General features: G+C 50.6%; 1 protein-coding gene across 4 annotated transcripts in view; it reads left to right on the top strand.

Annotated features, from left to right (window-relative positions):
• Positions 1–16,936: 16,936 nt before the first annotated feature.
• The window catches only part of EVI5L (ecotropic viral integration site 5 like), a 33,081-nt gene continuing 32,715 nt past the window's right edge, over positions 16,937–17,302 (top strand). For all 4 annotated transcript variants that reach the window (XM_039466688.2, XM_039466690.2, XM_039466686.2 and 1 more), the window contains exon 1: positions 16,937–17,131. The gene's annotated coding sequence lies outside the window, so the exon portion shown is untranslated. The remainder of the gene's footprint in view (positions 17,132–17,302) is intronic.

Genomic DNA, 17,302 nt, shown 5'->3' with positions numbered 1-17,302 from the left:
GCGGGCCCTGGGGGTGGCAACAGAACTTATCAAGGAATCCCTAAAACTTACCTTAGGCCAGTCTGTCTCGGTGTTCTCTCCTCATTGACTGACCGACCTTCTCTCTCACAAATCTCTCGCTCACCTAGGGCCCTCTCACCTACAGGAAGTTCATCTACTCTTTATTGAAAATCCCTCAGTTAGCCTTCATTCCACTTCTCCACTCAACCCAGCTACTTTGTTTCCCCTTCCATCCCATTCCTCCTCCCCAGCCCATTCCTGCCCTGAACTAATAGATACATTTGCTAAACCTCGGGAGGGCCTGTCTGATCTTCCCTTGCCTAACCCAGACCTTACCTTTTATGTAGATGGGAGTTCAATAGTGACACCTGAGGGGCGGCAAAAAGCCGCCTATGCAGTAGTCACAGACTCAGCCACCCGCGAGGCATGCCGCCTCCCTGATGGGACCACATCACAAAAGGGAGAGCTCATTGCCTTAACTCGAGCTCTCACGCTAGCACAGGGAAAGCGAGCAAATATCTATACTGATTCAAAGTATGCTTTTCTTATTACCCACTGCCACGCTGCCCTCTGGAGAGAGCGGGGATTCCTTACTATGAAAGGGTCCCCCATAATTAATGCTACTCATATCTCTAATCTCCTGCAGGCCCTATCACTGCCCAAAGAAGTCGCTGTCCTCCACTGCTGAGGGCATCAGGCCCAGCAGGATGCTGTTTCCCGGGGCAATGCAAGGGCAGATGCGGCAGCAAAATCCTTAACCAGTACCAGGCTAACCCCCACTCCAGTCCTGTTTCTCTCCATGGCCACACCACCAATTTACTCGCCATCAGAGAAACAGGCCCTCATATTAAAAGGGGGAACCGAGTCTGATCAGGGTTGGGTCTTCCTGAACAACAAAATCGCTCTTCCCCGGGAACAGGCCCTAAAAATCATTGCTGAAATACACCAGTCCTTACATATAGGGCCCAAAGCGTTGCACCGTTTCATGCAGCCCCTCTTTTTCTTGCCAGGTCTGCAACAGACGATTAAGCAAGTACACAAGGCATGCATTACCTGCTCTAAGGTCTCACCTCAGGGAAGCTTAAGGCCACAGTTTCCTACCCACCAAATGCGTGGCCATCTGCCAGCCCAAGACTGGCAAATTGATTTCACCCATATGCCCACGCACAAAAATCTCTGCTACCTCTTAGTCTTTGTAGATACCTTTTCTGGATGGATTGAAGCCTTTTCCACCTCCAGGGAAACCACAGACACGGTGGCCTCCCTCTTAATCCAGGAGATTATCCCTCATTTTGGCTTACCTGGAAGCATTTAGTCAGACAATGGTCCAGCGTTTACAGCCCGGGTGGTCCAGCTAGTCTCCAAGTCTCTCAACATCTCCTGGAAACTACACATCCCCTACCACCCTCAGTCGTCGGGTAAAGTTGAACGGGCTCACGGCATCCTCAAGAATCATTTGGCCAAACTCACCATAGAGGTAAAGCTCTCCTGGCCCACACTCCTACCTCTTGCTGTAGCCCGGATCCAAGCCACCCCACAGGAGCCAACAGGTCTCAGTCCCTTTGAGCTACTATACGGCAGGCTTTTCTAGTTTCTCACAATCTCCCGGTACAGCCACCTCCTCTGGCTTCCTACCTTCCCTACCTCTCTCTCCTTCACCACTTACTCAGGGAACACGTGGACTGTACTCTCCCCATAGTTCTGGGACCAGAGGACTCCCACCCGACTATACCTCTCCAGCCAGGTGACAGTGTCCTCCTCCGGGAACTCGAGCCAGGGTCTCTGCAGCCCAGGTGGTTGGGACCCCATATCATTTTCCTAACTACCCCAACTGCCGCCGAACTTTTAGGCCACACCCCTTGGTACCATGTGTCACGCCTCAAACTGGCTCCCAAGAATGACCAGTGGAGGTCTGAACCCTTGGGCCCCACTCGCCTCCACCTGTAACCCCTACCCGTCAACTCCTAACCCTTCAAATTCTCCTCCTAACAATCCTTCTGGTATCCCCTCTTGACACTAACCCTTACTATGTCTGGCGGTTCTACCTTCAGGAGTCCTGGACAGGAGGCCGAACCGCTAAAACCCAGTACCTTGCCCAAGCAGATTGCCAGCCCGCAGGCTGCCAATCAGCCATAAGATTTGAATTCTCTAAATCCAAGTCCAATATTATAAAAAACGCCTGGAACAGCTTTGGCCTCTGCTTTCTAAATAATTGGCCCATTTCCTCCTCCAGTAAAGATATCAGCAATATAAGGGCAGAAATCCCATGATCATGAGGCTGATTGCAGCAGCCGCAAACATTCGCATCATCTGTTTAGGCTCATCTCTTAATGGAGCATAACATTCGAATCTACCAGTCCCAGATGATGAAAAACAGCATTTCTGTCTCAAACATTCACACTCACTAAGGTCTTCCAGCTCATTACAAGGCTTTACCACCTGATTTTCCCCCAGAATGCAAGTCGTTGGAAATAAAAAATTCAGCAGAGCTTCCAATATGAAATCTTTTTCCAGGGATTGGCCACTAGCTTCTTCATGGTTTCCCGGGCTATATCCAATTTGAGGCACCTCTGAAAATTCGGAGTACAAGTAGCGGCCCACCAACCCCTCTTGAAGCTAACCCTTACTATGTCTGGAGGTTCTACCTTCAGGAGTCCTGGACAGGAGGCCGAACCGCTAAAACCCAGTACCTTGCCCAAGCAGATTGCCAGCCCACAGGCTGCCAATCAGCCATAAGATTTGAATTCTCTAAATCCAAGTCCAACATTATCAAAAACGCCTGGAACAACTTTGGCCTCTGCTTTCTTTATGACCAAACAAAAAACTTCTGTCGTTGGAGGAGCGCTACCTATGGGGGATGCCCATAATACACAGAGCCTTCAGAACAGGCACCTCCCCAGCAAGTAAAATGCTTTTCCTCAGCCAAGGTAAAGTGTCCCTTGTCATCCATGATCCCTGGGACGCCCGCTGGAAAGAGGGTACTGCAGGTAAAATATACATTATGTTTGCAAACAGCCCCCCCAGCGGTACCTGGCTAATATTCCGGTCCTATACACGGATCGTACCTGTGGAAGTAGAACAACTCAATTCGTTAAGAAATTCCGTCTTACAAAATGAGGCTACTTTAACTAACCAACTTAAGCCCTCAATGCAACCCAGGCCCTCAAACTACACTCCCCAGCCTTTCTCCTGGCTAACTCTAGTACAGCAAGGGGCTACATATTAAACTTAACCGCGGCCACAGATTTCACCAACTGCTTTTTTTTTTTTTTTTTTTTTTTTGAGACGGAGTTTCGCTCTTGTTACCCAGGCTGGAGTGCAATGGCACGATCTCGGCTCACCGCAACCTCCGCCTCCTGGGCTCAGGCAATTCTCCTGCCTCAGCCTCCTGAGTAGCTGGGATTACAGGCACGGGCCACCATGCCCAGCTAATTTTTTTGTATTTTTAGTAGAGACGGGGTTTCACCATGTTGACCAGGATGGTCTCGATCTCTCGACCTCGTGATCCACCCCCCTCGGCCTCCCAAAGTGCTGGGATTACAGGCTTGAGCCACCGCGCCCGGCACCAACTGCTTTTTATGCGCCTTCCTTAACAAACCCCCCTTAGCCACAGTTCCCCTCCAGACCGGGTTCAACCTGTCACAATCTCCCATGGGGCCTGACACCACCTTGACGGGTATCCCCTTGTTCAATGTACATTCTCAAAGTCTCTCTCTCTGCTATGGGTCAGCCAGCAGCCCCAGCCTCAGGTGCAACAGCACGGTAGAAGTAAAATCCTCCCTTTACGCGCCTCCAGGAGGATACTTTTGGTGTAATGGAACCCTAACCAAAGTTATTAATCCATCCCTCCCTTTCCCTTGTGTGCCCATCACACTAGTCCCGCAGTTAGAAGTGTACGGACAAGCTGAGTTCCTATCCCTCATCACACTGTCCCCTAATCACCGAAGGAAACGAGCAGTCTTCCTCCCAATAGTAGTTGGCCTCTCTTTGGCGTCCTCTCTAGTAGCAGCTGGAACAGGGAGTGGTGCCATGGGCTACAGCGTCACTTCAGCGGCCCAACTGGAAGACAAGCTCCGTGTGGCTATTGAAGCCTCAGCCGCCTCTCTAGCCTCCCTCCAGCGATAAATCACGTCGCTGGCTCAGGTAACTCTCCGGAACCAACGGGCCCTAGACTTACTAACGGCCAAAAAAGGAGGTACCTGTCTGTTTCTCCAGGAGCAGTGCTGCTATTACATCAATGAAACAGGCCTTGCGGAAGAAAATGTCAGCACTCTATCGCCTCCAAGAGAATCTCTGCAGGAAGCAGAGCGCACCAGCCTTGTCTCTCAGCTGGTAGCAATCCCCCATGCTTACCTGGCTGACTCCCATTATTACCCCCGTTATTATTGTGTGTCTTCTACTAATACTAGCCCCTTTTTTTCTCAAGTTTTTAATGGGCCTGTGAAATTTCCAGGGTGGCCGTTAACCAGATGACGCTTCACCCCTATATCTATCTGACTCCCAATCGAGGCACCAGATAACTGACTCCTTCCCCCCACTTCACCCCTATTCAGCAGGAAGTAGCCATAAAGACACGGCATCCTATATATCATCAAAAAGGTTGGAATGGAAGGCTGGTTGCCTCCCTGGGAGTTCGGACACACCCATCTCCCTCCCCGCTTGAAAATTAGAATATGTCAATCATCTAGCCCCACCTTGGAAATCCCCTCTGCACTAGGATGCCAATCATCTAGCTCCGCCTTGGAAATCCCCTCTGCACTCGGCACCTCACCCCGCCCTTGGACAGCCCCTCTGCACTCGGCACCTCACCCCGCCCTTGGACAGCCCCTCTGCACTCGGCACCTCACCCCGCCCTTGGACAGCCCCTCTGCACGCGGCACCTCACCCCGCCCTTGGACAGCCCCTCTGCACGCGGCACCTCACCCCGCCCTTGGACAGCCCCTCTGCACGCGGCACCTCACCCCGCCCTTGGACAGCCCCTCTGCACGCGGCACCTCACCCCGCCCTTGGACAGCCCCTCTGCACGCGGCACCTCACCCCGCCCTTGGACAGCCCCTCTGCACGCGGCACCTCACCCCCGCCCTTGGACAGCCCCTCTGCACGCGGCACCTCACCCCCGCCCTTGGACAGCCCCTCTGCACGCGGCACCTCACCCCGCCCTTGGACAGCCCCTCTGCACGCGGCACCTCACCCCGCCCTTGGACAGCCCCTCTGCACGCGGCACCTCACCCCGCCCTTGGACAGCCCCTCTGCACGCGGCACCTCACCCCCGCCCTTGGACAGCCCCTCTGCACGCGGCACCTCACCCCGCCCTTGGACAGCCCCTCTGCACGCGGCACCTCACCCCGCCCTTGGACAGCCCCTCTGCACGCGGCACCTCACCCCGCCCTTGGACAGCCCCTCTGCACGCGGCACCTCACCCCGCCCTTGGACAGCCCCTCTGCACGCGGCACCTCACCCCCGCCCTTGGACAGCCCCTCTGCACGCGGCACCTCACCCCGCCCTTGGAAAGCCCCTCTGCACGCGGCACCTCACCCCCGCCCTTGGACAGCCCCTCTGCACGCGGCACCTCACCCCGCCCTTGGAAAGCCCCTCTGCACGCGGCACCTCACCCCCGCCCTTGGACAGCCCCTCTGCACCCGGCACCTCACCCCGCCCTTGGAAAGCCCCTCTGCACTCAGCCTGCTCACAGGAAGTCCCACCTCCCTACCAATAGCAGCTCCCACTGTCCACATCCTGTTTCTCCAAATCCAATCGAACGCCTTCACTCCCTATAAAACCCCACTCCTGAGAGGAAGCAGCATGACTTCCCTGGCCCCTCTCCCCAGGACCGCAGAACCTCACCCGGGAGCTAAGTAAATCGGAATTGGCATCTAATTTTCTTGTGCTGGCCTCAGTCTCCTTTTTTTTGTTAACTCGGTGGTAAACCTAAAGAGAATAAACTTTACATTGACCTCAAGTGATCCTCCCACCTCGGCCTCCCAAAGTGCTGGGATTATAGGTATGATAATCATGCCTGGCTGGTCTCTGTTCCAACAACCTGTGGTTGAAGCTACCTTAAGGGTCTGGGTGGCACTGTCTGGCCTGGCAGGAAACTCAGAAGGCCACTGTTCCCTAACTCCTGCCCACAGCCCATAGCAGTTCCTTCCTGAATGGAAGTGAGAAGGCAAAAGGGAATCAGACTCCAGGCTGGACACAGCCCTCGGGCCCAAGTCCAGGGGAAAACGTAAGCCCCATTCCAGGGGGGTGTGCCCAGAACTGCAAAGAGCCCTGCTTGGTCCAACAGAAAGCCACAATCTCCTTCTCACACCGACCCCGCACGCTGCTCCAAGCTTGGTCTGTGGACATCAGCTGAGGTTCTGGAGTCTGCTGCCAGCAAGTTCTTGAGAGGGCAGTCCAGCCCAGCCTTCATGTCCCGGGAAGGGAGGCTGAGTCTCTAGAGCACCAGGTGGGGCCTGTCTGAGCGATGGGGGCGTGAATGTGGTCTGAGCTGGGGCAGGTCTTCAGGGAAAGCCTCCTACTCTCAGGTCAATGCTAGGGCCTGGCAGAGTCTGTGGAGCCTAAGAAGTTTGGAAACGGACTCCAAGTGGGTGGAGAAAAAAGACTTCCTGAGACTAGGCAAAGCAGCTCATGCCTGTAATCCCTACACTTTGGGAGGCCAGGGTGGGTGGATCACCTGAGGTTGGGAGTTCAAGACCAGCCTGACCAACGTGAAGAAACCCCGCCTCTACTAAAAATACAAAAATTATCCAGGCATGGTGGCAGGTGCACTCCTGTAATCCCAGCTACTCGGGGGGCTGAGCCAGGAGAATCTCTTAAACCTGGGAGGCGGAGGTTGTGATGAGCTGAGATCACACCATTGCACTGCAGCCTGGGTGACAAGAGCAAAACTCCATCTCAAAAAAACAAAGACTTCCTGGAGGAGGTGGTATCAGATGACAACGAGATTTGTTAGTAAAAGAAGTGGGCCAGGTGTGGTGGCTCATGCCTGTAATCCAGCACTGTGGGAGGCCAAAGTGGGTGGAATGCTTAAGCTCAGGAGTTTGACACCAACCGGGGCAACACAGTGAGACCCTGCCTCCACAAAATAATAATAGTAATAATACAAAAAGTAGCCTGTCGTGGAGGTAGCAGGCCTGTAGTCCCAGCTGCTTAGGAGGCTGAGATGGGAGGATGGCCTGAGCCTGGGATGTCAAGGCTGCCGTGAACCATGATCATGTCATTGCGCTCAAGCCTGGGCAATAAACAGAGACCATGTCTCAAAAAGAGAGAAAGAAAGAGGGACAGAGAGAGAGGTGAGGCCAGGAGCAGTGGCTCACTTCTGTAATCCCAGCACTTTGGGAGGCCATGGTGAAAGGATTACTTGAGCACAGAAGCTGGAGACCAACCTGGGCTACACAGCAAGACCCTGTCTCCACAAAGAAAATATAAAAATTAGGAGTGGTGGTGTACAGCTGTAGCCCCAGTTACTTGGCAGGCTGAGGTGAAAGAACCACCTAAGCCTGGGAAGGTCGAGGCTCCGGTGAGCTGTGACTACACTGCTGTACTCCAGCCTTGCAGCCCAGGTAACAGAGCAAGACCCTGTTTCAAAAAAAAGAAAAAGAAAGAAAGAAAAGCTGGCCAGGCGCGGTGGCTCACACCTGTAATCCCAGCACTTTGGGAGGCCGAGGCGGGTGGATCACGAGGTCAAGAGATCGAGACCATCCTGGTCAACATGGTGAAACCCCGTCTCTACTAAAAATACAAAAAATTAGCTGGGCATGGTGGCACGTGCCTGTAATCCCAGCTACTCAGGAGGCTGAGGCAGGAGAATTGCCTGAACCCAGGAGACGGAGGTTGTGGTGAGCCGAGATCGCGCCATTGCACTCCAGCCTGGGTAACAAGAGCGAAACTCCGTCTCAAAAAAAAAAAAAAAAAGAAAAAAAGAAAAGCTGGCCGGGCACGGTGGCTCACACCTGTAATCCCAGCACTTTGGGAGGCCAAGGCGGGTGGATTACAAGGTCAGTAGATCGAGACCATCCTGGCCAACATGGTAAAACCCCATTTCTACTAAAATACAAAAAATTAGCCGGGCATGGCGGTGCATGTCTTTAGTTCCAGCTACTTGGGAGGCTGAGGCAATGGCTTGTACCCGGGAGGCGGAGGTTGCAGTGAGCCGAGATTGTGCCACTGCACTCCAGCCTGATGACAGAGCAAGACTCTGTCTCAAAAAAAAAGAAAAAAAGAAAGAAATAGCTGGGCATGACAGTGTGTCTCCGTAGTCCCAGCTACTCAGGAGGCTGAGGCAGGAGGATTGCTTGAGCCCAGGAGCAAGAGGTTGCAGTCAGCTGTGATCACGCCACTGCACTCCAGCCTGAGTGACAAAGCGAGACCCTGTCTCAAAGACAGAGAGAGAGGTGAAATAATGGAGGTGAATGTGGGATGGAGGAGATGTGTGTCTGTGTATGGTGTCAAAGTTGAACCAGGAGGCCGGGCACAGGGCTTACACCTGTAATCCCAGCACTCTGGGAGGCCGAGGTGGGTAGATCACAAGGTCAGGAGTTCAAGACCAGCCTGGCCAAGATGGCGAAACACCATCTCTACTAAAAAACACAAAAATGAGCCAGGCAAGGTGGCAGGTGCCTATAATCCCAGCTATTCAGGAGGCTGAGGCAGGAGAATTGCTTGAACCTGGGGTGTGGAGGTTGCAGTGAGCTGAGATCGCGCCATTGTGCTCCAGCCTGGGCAAGAGAGTGAGACTCCATCTTGAAAAAAAAAAAAGTTGAACCAGGAAGTGGTGTGGAGCCAACATTTTACTCACTGACTTAGTTTGTTCACTAGACATTTGTTGAGCACTTACTAAGTGCAAGGCTCTGATGAACACCAGGCCTACAGCACGAATCAGGCTAACACTATCCCGCACTGGGAGCTCAAAGTCAGAACAGGGGAAACAGATCGAAAAGCAGGGAAATGCTGCACAGGATGTGTACAAGTGGCTGGGAGAGCCCAGAGTAGACACCTGAATCCAGGGTGACTTCCTGGAGGAGGTTTCATGTAGAGGGAAAGGTTATATTCTAAAGGATGAATGCTACAAAGAGAACACAGCTGTGGGAGAAAGATTGTTTTCAATGAGAGGGATCAGCTGTGCAAAAATTAAGGCAGTCAGGCTGGGCATGGTGGCTCACGCCTCTAATCCCAGCACTTTGAAAGGCCAAGGCAGGTGAACTATCTGAGGTCATGAGTTTAAGACCAGCCTGGCCAACGTGGTGAAACCCTGTCTCTGATAAAAACACAAAAATCAGCCAGGTATGTTGATGCACACTTGTGATCTCAGCTGCTCCTAAAGCTGAGGCAGGAGAATCGCTTGAACCCAGGAGAGAGAGGTTACAGTGAGCCGAGGTTGCACCATTGCACTTCAGCCTGGGCAACAAAGGTGAAACTTTGTCTCAAAAAAAATCAAGAAGTCAAAAAAACGGATGTAATATTTTGGAGGAACTGAAAATTATCCAGTGAAACCTAAAAGCCTCAGAAGGGAAAACAGAGGCCTAGTCCCCAATCCAATCCCAAGACACTGAACACCAAGCAAAAGAGCTGATAGCTGATTGATACGAGGGAATACCCAACCCAGGAGAAAGTATCGTGTTTGGCTTTCCGGCTGGGGGCAGGGAGTTGATGTTCTCCTTCTGCCAATGTGTCTCTAGAGCTGAGAAAGTCCCCAACCTTCAGGAAGCCCAGCTAAGCACAAAAAGCATATCAAGCTGTGCAGACCTGACCTTGGACCTCGGCTCTGCCTCTTGCTGGGTTGGCATGAGCAGGTCATCCAAAATCTCTGAGCCTCAGTTTTCCTCATCTGTGAAATGGCAACACAGACCTACTTTACAGGGCTGTCGTGAAAAAGAACTTCGCTCAGGTCTCTTGGTACCACATAGGTGCCCAATAAATGTCATTTCCCTCTCACCCCCTTCTTTTTATTTTTTTAAAATTTTTTGAGAGGGAGTTTTGCTCTTGTTGCCCAGGCTGGAGTGCAATGGCATGATTTCAGCCCACTGCAACCTCCACCTCCTGGGTTCAAGGGATTCTCCTGCCTCAGCCTCCTGAGTAGTTGGGATTATAGGAATGCACCACCACACCCAGCTAGTGTGTGTGTGTGTGTGTGTGTGTGTGTGTGTGTGTGTGTGTGTTTAGTAGAGATGGGGTTTCACTGTGTTAGCCAGGCTGGTCTCGAACTCCTGACCTCAGGTGATCCACCCACTTCGACCTCCCAAAGTGCTAGGATTACAGGCGTGAGCTACTGCGCCCGATCTCACCCCCTTTTCTTAAAGAAATAAAGTCTCCTCCAAAAGATCTACCACCTATTCCCCAGTGGATCTCCCAGTCTGTCAACCATTCCACCAGTTAGGTCATTCTGGTCACATCAACCACTTCTGCACCACAAACAAACACGCAATACTAATTTATCAGTTTATCCCTTTAACATACATTGATGCAGAAAAAGAACCTACCACAAGCCAGGTACTGTTCTTGACACTGAGAATATAGCTGTGAAGAGAACAGATCCCATCTCTTCCCTTTGATCAGCCCGCCCCTAGTTGCTTTGTAAACAATCTTATTTACAAATAATCATTTATTTGTTTATACCTGTAATATCAGGACTTCGAGAAGCCAAGGGGAGAGGATTGCTTGAGGACATGAATTTGAGACCAGCCTGGGCAACATAGCAAGACCCTATCTATACAAAAAATTACAAAATTGGCTGGGCGCAGAATTACAGAATCTCAGCAATTTGGGAGGCTATATTCCTCCCAAAGGAATATCTTTCAAAAATTTGAATATTTGAAAGATGTTGAAATTCTGAATATCTTTCAAAATTTATAGATAAATATAGAAATGTGTGTGTGTGTGTGTGTGTGTGTGTGTGTGTGTGTGTGTTCCCATTTATCTACTAAGGGCTCTTTGAGAAAATGAGACCTGCCAGGGCAACATAGCAAGACCCCATCTCTACAACAAATTTAAAAATTAGCCAGGCACAGTGGCATGCTCCTGTAATCCTAGCTACTCAGGAGGCTGAGGCAGGGTTGGGGGAAAAAAAGCCTGGAACATCTAGTTAGGCCAGAAAGGAAGAAAAAATGATCAGCAAAAAAACCGATAGGAACATGTCAAAGGGACCCAGAAGCCAGAGAGAAAAGCTTTCACTGGCCAAATTAAAGATAATTTAAGCATCAAAGGGGGGGGAAAAAAGAAAGTCAGCAAAATGACAGAGTAAAATTTGCCTTTCTACAAAAGCAATGAAAAAAAATGGTAAAATTTGACAGAATCAACATTTTCACAACTCTGGAAATTAACCAAAAGCCTGCAGTAATTTGCAGAGCATTTAGTTTAAAAAACACACATACGCATAAAAAAAAAAAAAAAAAAAAAAAAAAAACCAGCAAGCTCTGTAGAATTTTAACTCTCTCTAGTCTTAATCCCAGCTAATGAAAAATCTTAAAAGGAAAAATGAAGGCGTTAGATGTCCCGAAGAACTTCTGAAAAATTCTGACATATTTCTGGGGACACGGAAGGCCACATGCACATGTGCATGTTTAGGAAAGACCTGAGACAGCCCTAAGCTCACACCAATGGCTGACTCTGAGACTCTGTGCAAACAGTAAGTGAGAGCTAAAGCAGAGTTGTAAATTTCCTGGGTGAGTGTTGAAGGTGTGTCCCTAATATGTACACAGAGCTCTTTGGCAAAGACTGGGAGGCTTTTGATTCCAGACATTCAAGGAAATCTCTGTCCAATCATTAGCTAGCCATGAAGCTAACTGAGCAGAGACTTCAGTGGCCATACATGACAGAAAATATAGACTTTACAGAAGTAGTTCAGAAAAGTCATTAAATAGGCTGGGGATGGTGGCTCACACCTATGATCCCAGCACTTTGGGAGGCCAAGGCAGGTGGATCACCTGAGGTCAGGAGTTCAAGACCAGCCTGGCCAACATGGTGAAACCCCATCTCTACTAAAAATCCAAATTAGCTGGGTGTGGTGGCACGTGCCTGTAATCTCAGCTACTCAGGAGGCTGAAACAGCAGAATTGCTTGAACCTGGGAGGCAGAGGCTGCAGTGAGCCAAGATCGCACTACTGCACTCCAGCCTGGATGACAGAGCAAGACTCTGTCTCAAAAAAAAAAGTCATTAAACAAATAACAACTATAGCAAACAGTAATAGCAATAAATCCTGAGAAGAAAGGAAACTCTGATTTTCATAGCTGCTGTGTTTCATTTTCAACAAAAATTATAAAACATTCAAAGAGCTGGGCGCGGTGGCTCAAGCCTGTAAACCCAGCACTTTGGGAGGCCGAGGCGGGTGGATCACGAGGTCAAGAGATCGAGACCATCCTGGTCAACATGGTGAAACCCCGTCTCTACTAAAAATACAAAAAATTAGCTGGGCATGGTGGTGCGTGCCTGTAATCCCAGCTACTCAGGAGGCTGAGGCAGGAGAATTGCCTGAACCCAGGAGGCGGAGGTTGCGGTGAGCCGAGATCGCGCCATTGCACTCCAGCCTGGGTAACAAGAGCGAAACTCTATCTCAAAAAAAAAAAAAAAAAAAAAACATGCAAAGAAACAAGCTAATATTACCCATACATTGGGGGGAGGGGTATTAAATAGAAACTGTCCTTGAGAAAGCCCAGAAGTTGGACTTCTTAGACAATGACTTTAAATCAACCATTTTAAATATGTTCAAAGAGCATAAAGGAAATTATATCTAAAGACCTTAAGAAGGGCGGGTGCAGTGGCTTACTCTTGTAATCCCAGCACTTTGGGAGGCCAAGGTGGGAGAAACAGTTGAGGCCAAGAGTTTGAGACAAGCCTGGGCAACAAAGTGAGACCCCATCTCTACAAAATAAGCAATTTTTTTTTTTAACTAACCAAGCATGGTGGTGCACACCTGTAGTTGCAGCTACTAGGAAGGCTGAGGTGAGAAGATCACTTGAGTCCAGGAAATCAGGGTCATAATGAGCCATGATCATGCCACTGGATTCCAGCCTGGGCAACAGAGCAAGGCCCTGTCTCATAAGCAAAGAAGAACTAAAGAAAAGTATTGGAATAATGTGCCACCAAATAGAGAATATCAATAAGAGACGGAAATTATAAAATGGAAACATACAGAAATTTGGGAGTTGAAAAGTACAATATCTGAAATGAGTATTTCACTAGATCATGGCAGATTTAAGCAAGCAAAAGAAAGACTCTGCAAACTTAATAGATCAATTGAGGTTATCCAGCTTGATGAACAGAAAAATAAAGAAGTGAAGAAAAATTAACAGAGCCTCAGAGACTTGTGGGGCACCATCAAGTGTGCCAACATATACTAAAAGTCTCGGAGAAGAGAGAAAGAAAGGGGTATAAAGAATGTCTGAGAAGTAATGGCTGCACACTTTGCAAATTTTATGAAAAGTGTTAGTCTACACATTCAGAAGCTCAGAAAACTTCAATTAGCATAAACTCAAAGAGCTTCACACCAAGATAGATCATAATCACACTTTTGAAAGACAAAGACAAACGAAGAATCCAGAAAGCAGCAAGGGAGACATATCTCATTATGTACAAGGGATTCTCAGTGAGATTAACAGTTGATTTGTCAACAGAAACCATGGAGACCAAAAGGCAGTGGGATGACATACCCAAGGTGCTAAAAAAGAAGAACCATCAACCAAGAATTCTATATACAGCCAAACTACATTTTCAGCCATAAACAGGAAGGAAACACTGATGTATGCCACAACATAGATGAAACTTTAAAACATGACGCTCAGTGAAAGAAGCCAGATGCAGGAAGCCACATACTGTGAGACTCCATTTATATGAAATGTCCTGAATAGGCAAATCCATAGAGACACAAAGCAGATTAATGTTTTCCAAGGCTACAGGGAGGCAGGAATGTGGAGTGACTGTTTAGTAAGTATGTGGGGACTGGGCATGGTGTCTCATGCCTATAATCCCAGTACTCTGGGAGGCCAAGAGAGGAGGATTACTTCAGCCCAGGAGTTTGAGACCAGCCTGAGCAACATAGCAAGACCCCCATCTCTACAAAACATTTAAAAATTAGCCGGGCAGGCCGGGTGCGGTGGCTCAAGCCTGTAATCCCAGCACTTTGGGAGGCCGAGGCGGGTGGATCACGAGGTCAAGAGATCGAGACCATCCTGGTCAACATGGTGAAACCCCGTATCTACTAAAAATACAAAAAGAATTAGCTGGGCATGGTGGTGCATGCCTGTAATCCCAGCTACTCAGGAGGCTGAGGCAGGAGAATTGCCTGAACCCAGGAGGCGGAGGTTGCAGTGAGCCGAGATCACGCCATTGCACTCCAGCCTGGGTAACAAGAGCGAAACTCCGTCTCAAAAAAAAAAAAAAAAAAAAAAAAAAAAAAAAAAATTAGCCGGGCATGGTGGCACATGCCTATACTCCCAGGTACTCAAGAGGTTGAGGCTGTACTCAACCATGATCATGCCACTGCGGTCACCCTGGGTGACAGAGGAAGACCCTCTCTCAAAACAAAACAAAAATACATAAGTAAGTATGGGGTGTTCTTTTGGGGTGATGAGAATGTTCTGGAACTAGATAATGGTGGTGGTTGCACAACATTATGAACATACTAAATGACACTGAATTGTATACTTTAAATGATATGCTTTAAATGGTAACATTCATGTGTATTTTACTACAATAAAGGAAATGAAGGGAAACCTTTAGGATGAAATGAAAGAACACTAGACAGTAACTCAAATCCAGATGAAAGGCCAGGCATGGTGACTCATGCCTGTAATCCCAGTACTTTGGAGGCCAAGGCAGGCAGATCACTTGAGGTCAGGAGTTTGAGACCTGCCTGGCCAACATGGTAAAACCCCATCTCTACCCAAAAAAATACAAAAATTAGCTGGGTGTGGTGTCGTGTGCCTGTATTCTCAGCTACTTGGGAGGCCAAGGCAGGAGAATCGCTTGAGCCCAGGAATTTAACAGGAGCCTGAACAACATAGCAAGAAGAACCCATCTCTACAAAACAACACAACAAAAAAAAAACAAACAAAAACAAAACAAAAAAAAAACACACCTTTTTTTTGGAAACAGAGTCTCGCTCTGTTGCCCAGGCTGGAGTACAATGTCGAAATATCAGCTCACTGTAACCTTTGCCTTCTGGATTCAAACAATTCTCCTGCCTCAGCCTCCCTAGTAGCTGGGATTACAGGTCTGAGCCACCACGCGCAGCCTGGGGGGTTTATTAACAGTTCCAGAAATGTTAGCAGGTGCAATACAGACAGGAAGAGGTAGAGAGAGGCTGAGAGAGCTGACAGAGGCCAGGGCCATGCGTGGATGCCAGTCACTGCTTGCAAGACCACACAGAATCCTCTACTACAGATAAGACCTTAGGAAGTCCTGACACACCCCTCCCTGGGTTCAGCCCTCCCTTCCCCATTCTGAACTTAGGACATCTACCTGGGCGAGGTGGCTGATGCCTGTAATCCCAGCATTTTGGGAGGCCAAAGTGAGAGAACCTGGAACCAGGAGTTCCAGACCAGCCTGAGAAAGACCCCAGTCTCTACCAAATAATTAGCCGGGCACAGTGGGTGCACGCCTGTAGTCCCAGCTACTTGAGAGATTGAGGCGGGAGGATCACTGGAGTGCAGGAGTTCGAGGCTGCGGTGAGCTATGTTTGCATAGCTGCACTGCACTGCAGCCTGGAACAGAAAGGGAGACCCTGTCTCTGAAAAATAAATAAATATAAACACACTTATGACATCACCCTCTCTGCTATGACAAGGTCCCTCTCTGCCCCACCCCCTTCAGGGCCCATCCTTGCATCTTGGGGAGGAAATATGTCCATTTTGCTCAGTCTCGCCCGCTGTCAGTAACTGTCCCTACTACATATTCCTCTCTAGCCTGAGGAATTCTCCACCCCTCCCTTCTCTGTTACGAGAGTCACGGGCTCATTCATTCATTCATTCATTCATCAAACGTTATAAGCAGTTCCCGCGCTGGGGACCCGAAAAAGACCCGACCTAGGCCCCGCATTCCGACTCCCCGAGGAGCTATCAGGCCGGGAGGATGGGGCATGGGAGGGCCTATCCTTCCCCACGATCACCGCGCGTTCCGAGCTTTGATGGAGGAACACACGGGCTGTGGGCTTCAAAGAAGACACTTAACCTGGCCTGGACTAGGGCCTGACTCTTTTATGGGACCGCCCAATCCCAACCGCCCCGTCTCCAGCACAAAACTGGGTTCTTGGAGGACACAGTGCCATCACGTCCCTCTTAGTCTTCGGGATTTCTGGCCACGCCCCCTCCCAGCCCCAACCCAAGAGCCCCTCCCTTACCTGACCCCGCCCCATCCCTGGCCTAAGCCACACCCTCCATTAACCCCACCCGCATTTCATTCAACCCAGGCCTCAAGCTCCACCGCCCAGGACGCCAATGCGCGCACCAATCTCACATACCTATTAGTCAGAGAGTGCCACTTCCCCGCCCTCCTTTAGTATCATTGGTTCCCTAGGTGTCAATCTTCGTTATAGCCCCCTCAACAGTTGCCAGGGCCCAGGTTTGAGGGGCAGATAATAATGAACGTCTCGGGGTGTCTCTTTATTGGGCAGAAAGCCCGGCTCTGGGCGGGGCTTAGTGCCAAACGCTTGGCCGCGTCTACCTAGTGTTCCTCAGGGCCGCAGTCTTTCCTCAGAGACACACCCCCTTCCTTCCTTGCTATTGGCCTCATCACGTGTTCATCAACAAGATTCCTCATTCCGATACGCAAAGCTCTGGTCCTTCATCGCTTCCCTCATTTCAATTCGCTCGCTCCTCAGAGGCGGCAACCTTCTGACCGTAGCCAGGGCCCGCCTCACGGAATGGCCACGGATTGGTCAGACATCCCGTCACTCCTAGCTGGTGGGCGGAGCCAGAGTGTCTAGGGAAGGCGAATTGGCAGACGAGGCCTCGGGGGCGGGGCAGCGGCTCCTGTCAGCGGGTGAAATGGCAGCGGCGGAGCCGGCGGCGGCCGCGGTCCCGGGGGGCGGCTGAGGGGGCCGGGCCGGGGCTGCGAGGCGAACGGCGCGGCTGGGATCCGGCGGCGCAGCCCAGAGCGGCGAGGCTCGGCACGGCGATGGCGGCGCGCTCGGCGAAGGTAGGGCGGCGCGGGCCGGGCCTGCCGGGCGCCTGTTCAGGCCGGCGGCTCCGCGATGCGGCCCGCGGGGAACTGGCAGGACAGCGACTCGGGCCGTCGTGCCCCGGAACCCGTGCTGGGAGCCTCGGCATCCCCAGCCCGGGACCTTCGGGGGACCCTGGCCCCTGCCCA

This window comes from Saimiri boliviensis, chromosome 14 (genome assembly GCF_048565385.1).
Source record: "Saimiri boliviensis isolate mSaiBol1 chromosome 14, mSaiBol1.pri, whole genome shotgun sequence".
NCBI lineage: Eukaryota > Metazoa > Chordata > Mammalia > Primates > Cebidae > Saimiri > Saimiri boliviensis.
The sequence above is the reverse complement of the archived record's forward strand: the minus strand, read 5'-3'. Positions and strand labels throughout refer to the sequence as shown.